Here is a 14,169-nt window from a genome sequence, read left to right as displayed (position 1 = left end):
CTTTACCATATGTTATTTATCTGTACCTTCATAAGGTTGTCACTGCATTTTGAATCTTGATACTTATCCACTATTCCTTAACATGTACAGGGTCTATGAGGTGAAATTACGTCTCATATTATTCATGGTTATTCATAGGGGAACACATCCCATATGTTTCTGCATACCTACTACCACTGTCCTAATAGGTCTGTGAACAACACTTTATCCTCTTTTCAGTGCTTCTTACCCCATTAGACCTGGAGATCACTGTCCTCTTCAACAGTAAATATTACTTCCGTTGCATGAATCTTTTGGTTCTCTTGGTTTTCATTTTACCTTTTGTCACTTTAAAACATAATACTATCATTTATTGACCTCTACTGACCTGTGGGGTATCAAGCTCCCTTATACCTTGCCATGGTTACTTGGTCACTGTCGTCCCTAATAAGCACTAGTATATCATAGGACTAAGTTTATAGATCCTTTCTTAGACCTTCAAATCTATTTGATTAAAATGCATCCATTGTTTTATCTTTACCCTTCAGGCTGGAAAGGGCATGTGATTGTATTCATCTCCCATAACAGCAATTCCTGTAATTGTGATAAATGCTATCATTTCTAAAATGTCATCTCTATTGGCAATTATGTCTAAGATAAAGAATTAAAGATCCTATGGTTGGTTTTCATAAGCATAATAAGGGTCTTGATTCCAAAATGCTTTGAAAGATGAGCAACACAAGGAGTAAGCACACATGGTCAGGGTGTGAAGACACCAATTGAGCCAAAAATCAACTTAATAAGAGTGGAACTAAATCAACAAAATTCAAATCACAACTCAACTACCAATGACGAAGATGGCTTTAATGCTTTACTCCCCTAAGTTTAAACTACAGGGGCAGCAGGTGATCACAAGATGCGTTTCCAAGATGAGTTTTTTGGGAGGCCATTTTTAGGGGGTTGTGGGGAACAGCTATTTTAAAAATAGGGACCATTGGAGGCTTCTATATGGAGCACCTTGATTAGCAGTTCTAGGATTTTTATTCTATACCAGAGCTTTCTTTGAAAGAAACTCTAAGGATCTAGAAGTATTTTAAATTATCTACCTTAAAGCATTCCATTTACACAACATTCGCATGGTGTTGTAAGAGTATAAATGGAATTCAATGATCAAGGTTAAAATGAGAAAAACACAGCAGAAAATCAGGAACTAGAAAACAATGTACCATTTGTAAAAATATAGTAGAAAACATCTTTTCTTATTTCACGTCAAATATGGTGCATAAAAATAAAGATAGATGTTAAACATTATAAAAATGATATTTATTGAAAACTGCATAGGACTTTTAGAAATCTTTTTTTTCTTTCCCTAAGAAGATTAATATAAGAAACAAATGGCTGGCCCTAAAATAGTAAGCCATTCTATTATTAAGCACGGCTTACTATTTTGGGAGCAGTCCTATGTTTTTTTACCTATACCATCATTAGAAAATAAATTGAAAGGGAACCCACCTTACTGGTTTAAAATTGGACTTCTAAGAGAAACCTATTAAAAATTTAAAACCTTAAAAAAATCTAATATACTCTAAACCTAAAATGTACTGTCTGACTTTGCTCTGTATTTTTCTCTCTCTAGATATAAACATGAGCCAAAAAATGATAAATACAAATAAATCAAATATCTTTTCTTCAAAATTCAGAAAAAATGTCAGGAAACAGACAGCAAAAAAGTTTGTCCTACCATTGCACTGTATTCTCCTGTATCTAAGCGTCTCTAGGTGTAAATGTGAGCACAAAAACATATATTAAAAAATCAAAACTACCTTTTAAAAACTTGAGAACTTGAGAAAAACTCAGGAAATGACATAGCAAATGCAATGAGGTCATGATTACTTGGGATTAATTACGGGTTTTTTGAGTATTATGCTACCATGCCTTCGGGTATTATTCATAAATGATTACTCCTTGTGCCATGTATCAACTTGTCATGAAATTCATACGTTGTACATAAAATTTCTAATATGCTTAACAAAAGTATCCTATCATAATTTAGTTATTAGATTAAGCTTTGAAATTTTTCTTTTGAAGATAACACAGTTTTTGGCCTAAAAAAAAGACCATATGTATAATTATATTTTTTTTCCATGCCGTTTCCCTCAATTTTTATAGTTCGTTATTTTTGCAGTAATGGCCACTGCAGTGAACAAGTCTGAAATGTGTTTAGTGTTTGCAAGAGTCCCAGTCATAGATATGCAATATTTTTTCTCAAGATGAGATCAATACAGCAGCCCAAAGTTAACATGTACTGTTTTGATGATCTTGTAATACCAAATATCGATTACTCTATATTTAACAACAGTACTGGAAGCAGCAACCAAATTTACTCAAATCAAATCCTATTGCAGTTTAAAGAAGAGCTTGCAGGTCATGCTAGGCAGAGGGATGGCAATCTTTTAGTCTCAAGGCAGCAGAATGTATTAAATGAAAATGGAGAAAAACAAGTCCATTACGGACTTGAACTCAATAAGGAATTTTGAATAAAGGCAGAACATTTACGTAAGAGATGTTCAGTATTAAGCTAGGTCACAAGGTTCAAATTCGAGTTCAAATTTGGCAACAATAAAATTCAGATGAAATTCGGCAAGGGGAAAAATCTGAAAAAAATTCACCTTATGTAAATTTTTATTTTTTTTTAATTTTTAATAATATATCCACAAAATTAACAAAAGAAAATAAAATTTCATATAGAGAACATTCATTAAATTTTATTTTAAAAACATTAAAACAAAATAAATAATTTTTTTAATTTTAACTCAAAAAAACAAAATAAAGAAATATTAAATTCTATTTTAAATAACATAAAATAAATAGTTAATATATTTTTACTCTTATCTTTGAAAACAAAATTAAATTTAGTTTAAATCTATTAAATATTAATTTTTTAATACACACCTAATCAAAGTAAAAAAAGTATTTAATTGTTTATAAACGTCAATTATAAAAATAAAAATTGAATGCTTCAAATTTTATAAAACATAAGAAAAGCTAAAAATAAAAACTTCATAAAAAAGACCTAAACTAGGAACAAGTCGTGGCAGGGAGCTGGAAGCAGCGGACAATCTACAGTAGCGCAGCCTGAGGTTAAACTTTGTTGTGGCCACGTGGATTGTTGCGCCTTGCCCTAATGCCCTCCTCTCAGACACTGCAGAAGAAATGTGTACCTGAACAAACTAAATAACACTGCGGAAGAGACGTCACGGCAGAACAAACGTACTCATTTTCTGTTGACACTAGCGCAAGTGTTAAATATATTAAAAAAAAACTGGTCAAAAACTTTAACCAAAATGCTTTTGTGAAATTAATTTTAAAGAAAAACCTGTTGTTTTCTCATACAAACATAAACGTGAATTTTTTTGAATTTCATACATATTTTAAATGTTCGCTGAATTTCAAAATTCAAGATAGAAATTTGGCGAACCCTGTGAGTGTTACTAATTCAAATACAGCTTTTGGAGTGCATAATTTGGCTGCTAATCAAAAAAATTCAAATCTTGAAGCAGGTAACTCTTTGCAGCTACTAAAAGATCCATCAATGCAAACCATATATAATGCAAAATTGGCAAATAATACATTGAATGCTGATGGCAGCATTGCTATCACCAATACTGGCTTAGACAGAGATAAAAAGAGGATTAGAACAAAATAAGATGCTAGACGCAAGCCATTTATGACGTGTAATGAGACGGCAGACGACCAGATACTTCTTAAAATAATTGCAGTTTTTTGTTTCTCACTCTTCATAATTGCTACATTAATTTGTTAAGTGTAATGCAAACAGGTTACTTGGGGTCATTTTCTCTTCTAACTTTGAATTATTCATGAATGCTGTTGAATACCCAAGGAATTTTACGTCTATCAAAAATATGAGTTAAATATCCAAGGAAATTTAGGTCTATCAGAAATATGAGTTAAATATCAATTCTGTTAGTAATACTCTAACCCTCTCTTTGATTGAACCATACTTGTAAAGCAAGTAATGTGAATGTATATGATTAAGATATATTGATGATTCCATCCAAATTACAATTGGTAATTGGTGCAACAAAGTGAGTTGTAATATAGTCTAGCTTATGTCAAAGAGTGCAATAAAGGCTGTCATTGGTTCCAGCCTTCTTGAGAATAGACACATCCATGGCAGCTAGATATTGGAGGTATGTCTAATGAACATAATAGATATTTTGGGGTGGATGATGTGAGGTAAGTTAGCAGTAGCTAACGATATGCAAAAAACATGGCATGGGGTTGTGATCAAGGCAATAACAAACTATGAGAAAAGCTCTACTGCAGGAGAGCTAGGAGGTCGATTTAATATGGAATTGATTCAAGGGAATGGCCAACTACAAAAAAGCCTTCAACTTTTGAGGACAGGACTTGTGAAGATCGACTTTGAGGATTTTTGAGGCCTCTCAAGCTGCAATTCTTCTTTGTTATCACACCAGAAATCAAAGAAAGTTCATCTACACATAATGCATAATAACACCAGAGATATGATAATGATTCTGATGAATTAATTGGACTTTATCATGATCCACTTAATATTGAGGTTATGTAATTTTTCTTTCATAATTTAGGGAGCTGTCCCATATCAAAAATAAAAACTGGGATGAGTAAAAATTCTCATATTTGAGATGATTAAAAGACTTCTTATTAGGCCCCATTCTTTAGGAAGCTTGAGCAAGTAGCTTAAAGCTCCCATCATAATAGCACAAAATTGGTGAGAGAGGAGTCCTTGTCTCATTCCTCTGGTCAGAGAAATAATGATAGGAAGTCAAGATTGCAACAGGCCATAATCTTAGTAATTTTATAAGAAAAATTATAGAGAAAACTGGGCATTAAGCTGTCAAATCTCCAAGCATAAATCTCCCTTGTCCCCAATTATGCTACAAACTTGATATGTGGATAATCAATACCAAGTTGTTGCTTGTTATTCAATGCAAAAACAACACTAAAAAACAGTGCGACATCTTTGGAAGTAGCAGAGAAAGAGGGCATGACACCAGACTTTCAGGATGAACCTCAACAACCCAAAAAACTGCCACAACTTTAATGCAACTGTGGTAGAATTTATAAGCATGAAACTATCCACACCAAGCCTCATAAAATCTAAATCTAGGTCATGAATATGCCAAACACGAAACTCTAAAAGGCAATATCATCACCATTAACTCTGCTCAGTGCTAAATAAATTTATACGTCAAAAAAGATTGGTATATGAAAATAATGAACAAAATGGAGAGGAAAACACTGCTACAACAAACAAAATGGAAACAGAAAAGATGTACAAATGGGTGATTATTTTCATTGCTCCCATATTCAAATAATTATATATGAAGTAGAAAGCCTTTTTTACTATCATATTAAAAATATCCAGCTGCAGCTGAACTTCGCCTCTGCTACTTCTGACATGCCTAGCCTGAAAACTACTAGGACCTGCCCTGGATATGGATTTCTCCAAATTTTGGGAATGTTTTTGCCCACCCACAAATTCTGCGTGGCGGAGATAGTTCCTCGTCCCCTTCATTTTGGGGGCATGATACATAAACCCTCCCCTCATAGGCAGAGATATCTTCGACACAGGAAACAAAAAAGCAAAAAAGAATAATCCAGCCGCATACAGATTTTCAAACATGAAACTCACTGAAACCATGGCAAGTGGCTTACGTCAAGATTCTACACTAAACATGTCGTGCTATCAATGATGCAGATAATAAAAATGGGGAGAGTTTGCAAGATTAGTTTATGAAACTCTACCACAGCGAATTTTTTTCAAATAAGACGAATCAAAACCAACCTCAGATCTGACAGTTTAAGGGAACGCTGGATGATAGCAGTGGAAATCAAATATTTCAACTGTCCAAAAAAATTCCGACAACCTTCCCGGCATGAGCCTATTGTTCAATAAATGCATAAGCTAGGGTTTAATTAAATCCTAATTTATAACAAAACATCGTTATAGTGTATAAAATAAGAAAACAATACAGTCAAGTTCTAATGAATCAAAAATTGAGCTTTACAGTAAGCACGGGACGTTTTACCTATTCAGGACTCGGAATTAAACAAAAAAGCAGAGAATGTTTGGCAAAAAAGAGTTTTAACAGATTATATTGAAAAAGCAAAAAGTCTGGCTAAATCGATACAAAATAATGTGCAACTAACAGAAATGAGCATACAAACAACCTGAAATCCATATGTTCTAGCATTAAATCAAAATGCTCCAACAGGACCAATTATTCCTTACCAAGACACAAAAAAGAAATAGGGCGTCGAGAAAATCAGAATAGTTGTATACCTGAGAATGAAATATTAATCAATTGAAACGAGAAAGAGAGCAGAAAACCGTGAGCTTTGATGCTGCAAATGAAAAGTTTTGAAACGGGCTGAGAAGTATTTGGGAAAGATTGATCAAAGGTATGATGCATTAAAAAAAAAAAAATTGTATAACTAGCGGTTGGACCTCAGAAAGATCCAATTTGTACTGCCGATGGCAATTTCTCAGATGAAGATGAAGAACATCATGCCTGAAAATGCAGTTACATAATATCGAACTCCTATGCAAGTCAAGGGCATTGAATATTCACTTTCCCGTAGGAGTTTGCAGGCACAATGGAAGCTTACTACCAAGATATTGTACAGCATGCAATTAAGACATAATAAATCCAAAACGTTTATTGGTTATGTGCCCTGGTTGATACTTTAATCTATCAGTTTGGAAACAAAAACTAAGTGGTCGAAAAAAGGGACATTACAACCACATTAATGAGCCTTATTGTGCCAACTACATTGTTGGTTGTGACTTTAATTGGATGTATGAATTTCTAGGGATCACTTATGATATTGTTGTTATTGTCATTGTTAATAGAGCTAGAAAGTGTGGCTGTATTTGAAATTTGATCATTGTTCTTATTTGTGTTGCTCTTCTTAGGATTGTTTGTTTATGACATTGGGATTTAGTTCTTTCTTATCATATTTCTCTTGCCATTTTCTTTTCAATCTTGATCAGTTTAAAGGGTTGATACCATGCATTCGCAAGAGAGTAACAAAGAGCTCCTATAATCTTAATTTGTTCCACCCCTATGAAACTTTCATATGTTATGTTTGTCTAGTCGTCTTGTTGTCCTTTTTTATTCTTAGCAAGATCTTTGAATGAGGCTCTTCAAGACATTGATCTTTTTGGAAGAAAGGAAGCAACTCCAAAATTTGGCTAAGTTGTGAAGACAAACTATGGGTGCTTGTATGGGAACATCAACACCTTGGTGTTAGATATGTTGACAATGTTTAGATGTGCACATAAGAGAAGACATGCGCCTCATTGCAAAGCAAGAATGTTAGAAAATTTGAAGCTAGTGTTCCGACATGCACCAATAGAAAGAAGCTCACTTTAGTCCAATTGTCCTTGAACACTTAGGCGTACACCATGGGATCAAGATACACTTGGGCAAAGGATCCAATATTTTTCAATATTTAGTTGTGTCTAGGAGATCAAGTATGCATTGTTGTAAAGGAGGAGACATTTTTGAAAATCTATTTTGGTTGTTGATCACATATATATAGAAGAAGATATTATGTCAATAATAATTAAGCCACATTTCTGTAATGAATACTTAAGTTTATGTTTTGAAATACTGAAGACTTATGGGGTGTATCATCAACATGTTAATTGTTGGCATTATGCGAACCAGTATGAGGACATGATGACATTGTATGTTGTCATTGATGTCAATATGCTGAAGAAGAGAGAACCGGCATGTTACCAAGAACCGGTATGTGTGCCAAAGTGAAGCGGTGTGTCTGTTCAAGGTGAACCGGCATGTTGATATGAGAACCGGTACATGGAAGCTTTGTATGACTACCGGTTGGCAGTCTCAGGGTTTCCGGTTGGCAGTCTTAAGGTTTCCGGTTGATGAGTTTCAAGCCTGTGTGACTCAACCGGTGACTTTGTGTGATGAGTTAGCATTGCAACGAAGAACAGACTGTGTCGCCACGTCAACCTTGTGCGCGTGAAGGATCTTGCATGAAGGAGATTGTTCTCTTCTACCTCGAGAATGTGCAAAGTCTGGAAGCAGTGCAAACGCGTGATGGGTTATCAGGCGCTAGGAAAGCGGTGGAAAATGAACGATGGTGAATGTCTTGAGATCAGTTCAAGACTGTTGCATTTAATGCAATATGTTCAACGGTCAGGATTGAACCATTTGAATTGCTTAACCTAACAGGTTTAGGGTTTAGGGTTTATGCTACCGACCTATCTATTTCCTATAAGGTCGTTGTTGTGTTTCTTTCTGAAGTTGGTGGCAAAAATTGTATGTGTGTATCCAAGTGAAGTGATACGTGATTCTTGCCAGACCAGAGGAGAGAAGTGATATCTGCAGAGTGTAAGTGCAGAAGGTGAAGAGGAGCTAAAGCGGATCTGCATTGGCATTGAGTGCTGTTACCAGATCATTGTAAAACCTGTTGATCTTTAACCACCTCAACAGTTGGAAAATCCCTTAACAGGGTAGCTCTAACCAGCTTACTGAAAATCCTTTAACAGGGTGACTCAAATTCATTGAGTTCTTTAAAATCCTCTAACAAGGTAACCTTTAACAGGGTTCAACCCTTAACCGGGTATCTTAGCCATCCCTTAACCGGGTGATCCCTGGCAGGATCGGTTCCTAACAGAACTTGTTGTAATAAGTGTTGTTTGTAATTAGGGCTGGCGGATTCCAATTGCCTTGGGTAACATTGGAATCCGCCCCCCCCCCCCTTTATAGGGCCAGGCCCAATACCTCTCGGCCCTCACCTAAAGAGACTTCCACGCTTCACTCAACTCACACGCCTCCTTGATAGGGTCGGCTCCATCAATTAAAAGGAAATTAATACTTAATTGTTTAATGGTAAGGAGGCCGACATGGTTGAGAAGCCATATGTCTCCTATAAATGCAGCGCATACTTCTCATTATCACAACAAGTTCTTTAAGCTGATGACATTATATTCTGTAAAGAGCGAATTGATACAAAGGCATTTGGAATAGCAAATAGTAGACAGCGAACTCCACAAGAGGCAGCAAACCGAGAGGAAGAAGATCCAAATTGGAGAGCGAACTAGATCAAACAGTAGCAGATCCCAAACAGTAGACAGCGAACTCCACAAGAGGCAGCAAACCATCTCCAAAACATAGAAGACTTCTTTAATGAACTGTGATTAGATGAGGAGGACTGCAAGCTGATTGAAGAGTATTTCATCTCTTTCGCATAGTGACTGCAACTCCAGATAAGTGTGTAATGTTCAGTTGTATTCTAAATCATAAATCAGATCTGAGGATCCTTTGGCTGGGTTTTTCCTCTTAGGAGGTTTTCCCAGGGTAACTGTGCATTGTCTTTAGCATTTCATTTCCCTTATTATGCTTAAAAGTATAGAAAACAACAAATTAATTAACCTAATTCTAAATTTCTGAGTTTTATTCAATCTGAAAGTACCAAAAACAACAATAAGTCTTTAACAGGACTAGGCTCCTAACAAAGCAGACTTCTAAAGAGTTCAAAACAACTTGTGGGTATTCATCCCCGCCGTGGTTTTTCCCAGTTGGGTTTCCACGTGAAAAAATCTGTGTGTTATGTGTCGTAATTTTCATGAGATGGTTTAAGTGATCTGTGTCTGATAGTAAATCATGCTAAACTAGTTATTGTATTTCTGATGATTGACTAACTGTTCATGCATAAGGGTGAAATGGAAGTGTAGCTCTAGGATTGTATGAAAAGATAAGTGTTAACCGGTTTATGCTTATCTCAGCTATTCTGAGTTTAGCCGGTTGTTCTCTGTTTAAGACCCGTATTACTGTTTGTCTGCCAAAGCATAGTGTCTACTGACTAACCGGTTTCAAGAAAGTGATTTTTGCTTGTACTGATTCACCCCCCCCGCCTTCTCAGTACCGGTTTGGTACTCATCATTCCTCATTAAGTTATCAGTTAATATCATTAATATAACTCTCCTTATATGAAGTCTGATATAATTGTGGGTATACTTCCATTCTTCATGGTTGGTGCGAATTGTTCGATTTTGAAATTGTGAAGTCTTACAACTTGTAAGACAATTTTGTCGCTGGAGTAAAAAATCAGATCAGCACATGACAGCGGTTAGAAGCACACAAATGATGTTTCTACCAAAAATATAGTCATGACACCTACCTTCCCAACAACCCAAGACAAGCTAAAGTTAGATACCATTCTCACTATTCAAAATAAATACAAATATAGGAAACCCCAAATAGTTGATTGTACATCTTCAATAATCAATATTAGTCTTGCACTTCACAAAATCAGCCAGCCTATAGGTGAACCTTACGAGAACCTCAAAATGATAGTTTATGTGGATCTCATCATCCAAACTACCTTTATTAGGCCCATTCAACGTAATCAATCTCTAAAACATGCGACTCAAACCTCTCAATATACCAATTTCTTCTTAAACATCAACAATATGCCTTTAGACCATGACTTATTGGATCAAGAGGATCTCATGCTGCTTATGGAGCTAGTTTCAAAGAGAAATTCTTAATCAAAAGAGCCATGGTGGACAAAGGATCAGCCCTTGACATCATTATCACTAAACTTTTAAAATAGGATTGGTCAAAGGCTCTCTCAAGACCTTGGCATACCAAAATTGGTGTCAATGGTACAACTGCTCTCCTTCTACATTATGCTCTCTATCATATTAGGACCTAAGATTCTGGCAGCTAAATTTCACATTTCAGATAGAATCCTTTCTTACAATATGCTTCGAGATTAGCCTTGGATACATTAGATGCAAGCCATCCCCTCAACCCTCTTTCAATAAAAAAAAATTATGCAATGAAAAAATATCCATTTAGTCAAAATCAACAAAACCCATATCATTACCATGAAGAAACAGGTTAATAACCATCGAGACCAACTCTCGAACTGTCCAACCAAGTATAGGAAGTGCATTACATTGAAGTCATTTAGGTCAAAAACTCACATTAAAATTACATCTTCCAACATCAAACATGCTAAAATAGTTTAGATTATGAAAGATAAGGAATAGTAGCCTTTATCTAATAAGCCCGGCTATCAACAAAAACATGAGAAACTCACTAGGCATCATCAAGTTCATGGCGCTAATGAACAGACTAAGCCAGCCTTCTTAGGCAAACAAACTCATTAACTGTGTACATCCATCTGCAAACATGTTGATACCATCTTATCAAGTTATTAACAGCCTCCACAATACAACTTACGTAGAAGACTAGTTAATACTTAAAAGAGATGCGGCTACCTTTCTAGGAAAAGCATGGTATGCCTGGAAATAATTTATACAGATAAATATCTAATCTTGATATGCTTGATCTTAATTTCATGTCATGTCTCCAGTATTGTTCTGCATAGCACACACTTGTGCCTCCCTCTAAGTCTTGCGATATCAATTTGAGTTGCAAATTGCCCATGCCCTTCTTACCATGACATACAATTTTTCAGAAGTAAAGCTTACATTAATATTTTCATTCTATAAGCAGAGCTATGCAACTAATTGACGCTATGTCCTCAAAATTTGTTAAATTTATCGGCTTGCTGACAAATTCCATCAAAACGACTATGCCTTGCAGATTGCACTTCTGGGAATTTTTTCATTTTAATATACACGTGTTTCTGTTTATTAAGCATACATGATATGTGAATTACTTTCAATTTATGCCTTGGAAGGCATGGGAATCATCAGTATCTATTTTAAGTAAGTAATCATTAGCCTAGGCAAAGAAGAATGTATTAAATACTAATGTGAGCAAACAAAATGTCACTGACAATGAGAATTTCAAGTTTGGATTCATATGAACAAGTAAATATAAAAAAAAAAATGTGTTCAATTATTACGATCGAAATAGTGATGTTAACATCGCCTTTGCAGATACCAATCTACTCGTGCAGGCATATCTTTGAAAGTCTCAGTGTAGCCTTTGCTAAAATACTTAATGATGACAAATCCAGAAAAGCATGGCCCTTGAAACTCAAACACATGTATGTTGTACCATCATAAAAAGTAAAGCTACGAAGGCCATTTTCTACTCTTCTGGGTAGTCAAAATTAACTCTTATATGCAAAATAGAGGAATAAACATAGTTTCTTAAGTGCTCACCTAGCCTGTCAAGCGAGACACCAATTTGGAGTGTGAGACATTCGCATATATCTAGGCTGTAAATTTCTACCAAAACGCACCACTACGGGAGCACACAGGAGTAAATGATCTTCGGTTCCGTGTCGAACAATTTTAGTGCATGCAAAATATCACTCAAACCGAAACAACAGCACAAATAAAAATAAATCTAAAATGGATATGTACAAAACCCTTGCGGAAATAAATCAAAACAAGTTACAGCTAAGGAAAGCTATATTTAAAGCCAGACACGGAACCATAGAAGGCCAACGTGAATTTAAAAATCGTTACAGCGCACCCAATAATTGCACAAAACCTAGTTTACTTATACTAGCATCTTAAGCATGGGCGTACAACTATTTCTTTCGTTTGGAAAAGATATTCAATTAAGTGTTTGTATCAATTTAGGTTAACATCTTGCAGTTCACGCTCGCAGTAAAAGGTTAAAAATAAAAAGCAGGGGTTCTTTTGATTACAGGCAATCTTTTGAATTAAATTTGTGCATGCACTTCAAAGCCAGCCCGAGCAAATCAAACTGCCTTTCACTACAACAAACAATATTTTCGCAGCAGATCTCAACATTCCTAAAAATACACACCACTATTTTTCGCTCGACAAAACAAAACCGAGTACCTGAAAAAGAAAATAAAAAGTAAATCGATTCCTAACCTCTCTTGTTGGAAGCGAATTGCGCAAACGAAAACAACAATGCAGTGATTCGAGCAAGTCAAGCACCGGGAAGGGTCGAATTAGTTAGTATTAAACCATCAATGTTTTACAATTTATGAGCTTACGAAATAAAGGGACCGACAAGCGTGTCCCTCAAGTATATACTTTTTCTTTTTTTCTTTTATTTTTCAAAAGAGTGGGAGAAGAGCACGAGGAGTCGTCATAGTTAATTTCGTGTATCTACATATTCTAAACGGTACATCGGATTTTGATTTTTTTTTAGTTGTTTCCGTATGCGACTTAACTGCTTATAGCTATTGATCTGGCTTCTAGGTAGTAACGATGCACATTGTGGAATCAGTTATGCGCACAAAGGTCAAAAAGTACACATTTCAAAGTGTCGCCTGATAGCTATCTAAAGATGTTCCAATAACCGTCAACTCAAAATCAATAGTACTTGTTGACAAATGTTCCAATAGTGGTGCAAAATGGGCCAATTAATTGCAAAAAATGATCGGATATTGGTACAAAACAAATTTTTTAATGGTGTTTTCACTATGACGGCTATTGGGGGGTCAACATGACGGTTATTAGAACTATGTTATCTATTGGTGCTCTTCGCCTAATAGAGTTGGTATCAATTGTGACATTTTTTTTCAATTTTGGTATCAATTTAGCAAGATTTATCATATGTCAAACCTTCTCTATTGAAATATATTATAGTGTTTGATATAATGGTTCTTAGTTCTTTCTAATGTCATATTGTTGATTAAATTGAGGTCATTATAATCGTATTTTGTAGTTATAAAATGTTGGCATTGTAGATTTTTAAATCGTATTTTGTAGTTATAAAATGTTGGCATTATAGGTTTTTTACACAAGAGAACCTAGACTAGTTCAAAGGATTAAATCGAGAAATTTGTTTGAACTTGAAGAAAATAATTTTGTAGGGATATTCAAAATTCTATTGAATATAATGAGACAAGTTTTTAGCCAAAAAAAATTAACTTATAATATTCCATTAGGTAGATTATGAAAATAATTTAAATTGATATTTTGGAAAGGCTAGAGCAAAATAATTAATAGGGAGCTTTGTAGAGTTGTTATACACAATGTGACCAAGTCTTGAACAAAAATAAGCTTTCAATCAAAAGATACGAAGTAATCTTCTTTCACCATGATTGCAGATTCATCACATTTAGGGATCATAATAGTGAAAATATTTAAGCTTAGAATTTTCTTATGGATTTAAAATATCTTCCATCACTTTGTTGGGGCTTTTCACAACTTATATAAACTTTCCAAAAGTCCAAAATATG

At 34.9% G+C, this 14,169-nt stretch overlaps 1 protein-coding gene across 6 annotated transcripts in view; it reads right to left on the bottom strand.

Moving 5' to 3' along the window:
* The window catches only part of LOC131079131 (proteasome subunit beta type-7-B), a 69,620-nt gene extending 56,625 nt beyond the window's left edge, over positions 1 to 12,995 (bottom strand). The window contains exons 1-2 of one of the 6 annotated variants that reach the window (XM_058017021.2): positions 12,851 to 12,967; positions 3,053 to 3,260 (exon numbers count right to left, since the gene is read on the bottom strand). The gene's annotated coding sequence lies outside the window, so the exon portion shown is untranslated. Of the gene's footprint in view, positions 1 to 3,052; positions 3,270 to 12,163; positions 12,512 to 12,657; positions 12,796 to 12,850 lie in introns of those variants that run through there. The other 5 variants (XM_058017022.2, XM_059213601.1, XM_058017020.2 and 2 more) reach the window with 5 other exon arrangements.
* Between the last annotated feature and the right edge of the window lie 1,174 nt (positions 12,996 to 14,169).

Source organism: Cryptomeria japonica, chromosome 10, assembly GCF_030272615.1.
Source record: "Cryptomeria japonica chromosome 10, Sugi_1.0, whole genome shotgun sequence".
NCBI classification, from domain to species: domain Eukaryota; kingdom Viridiplantae; phylum Streptophyta; class Pinopsida; order Cupressales; family Cupressaceae; genus Cryptomeria; species Cryptomeria japonica.
The sequence above is the reverse complement of the archived record's forward strand: the minus strand, read 5'-3'. Positions and strand labels throughout refer to the sequence as shown.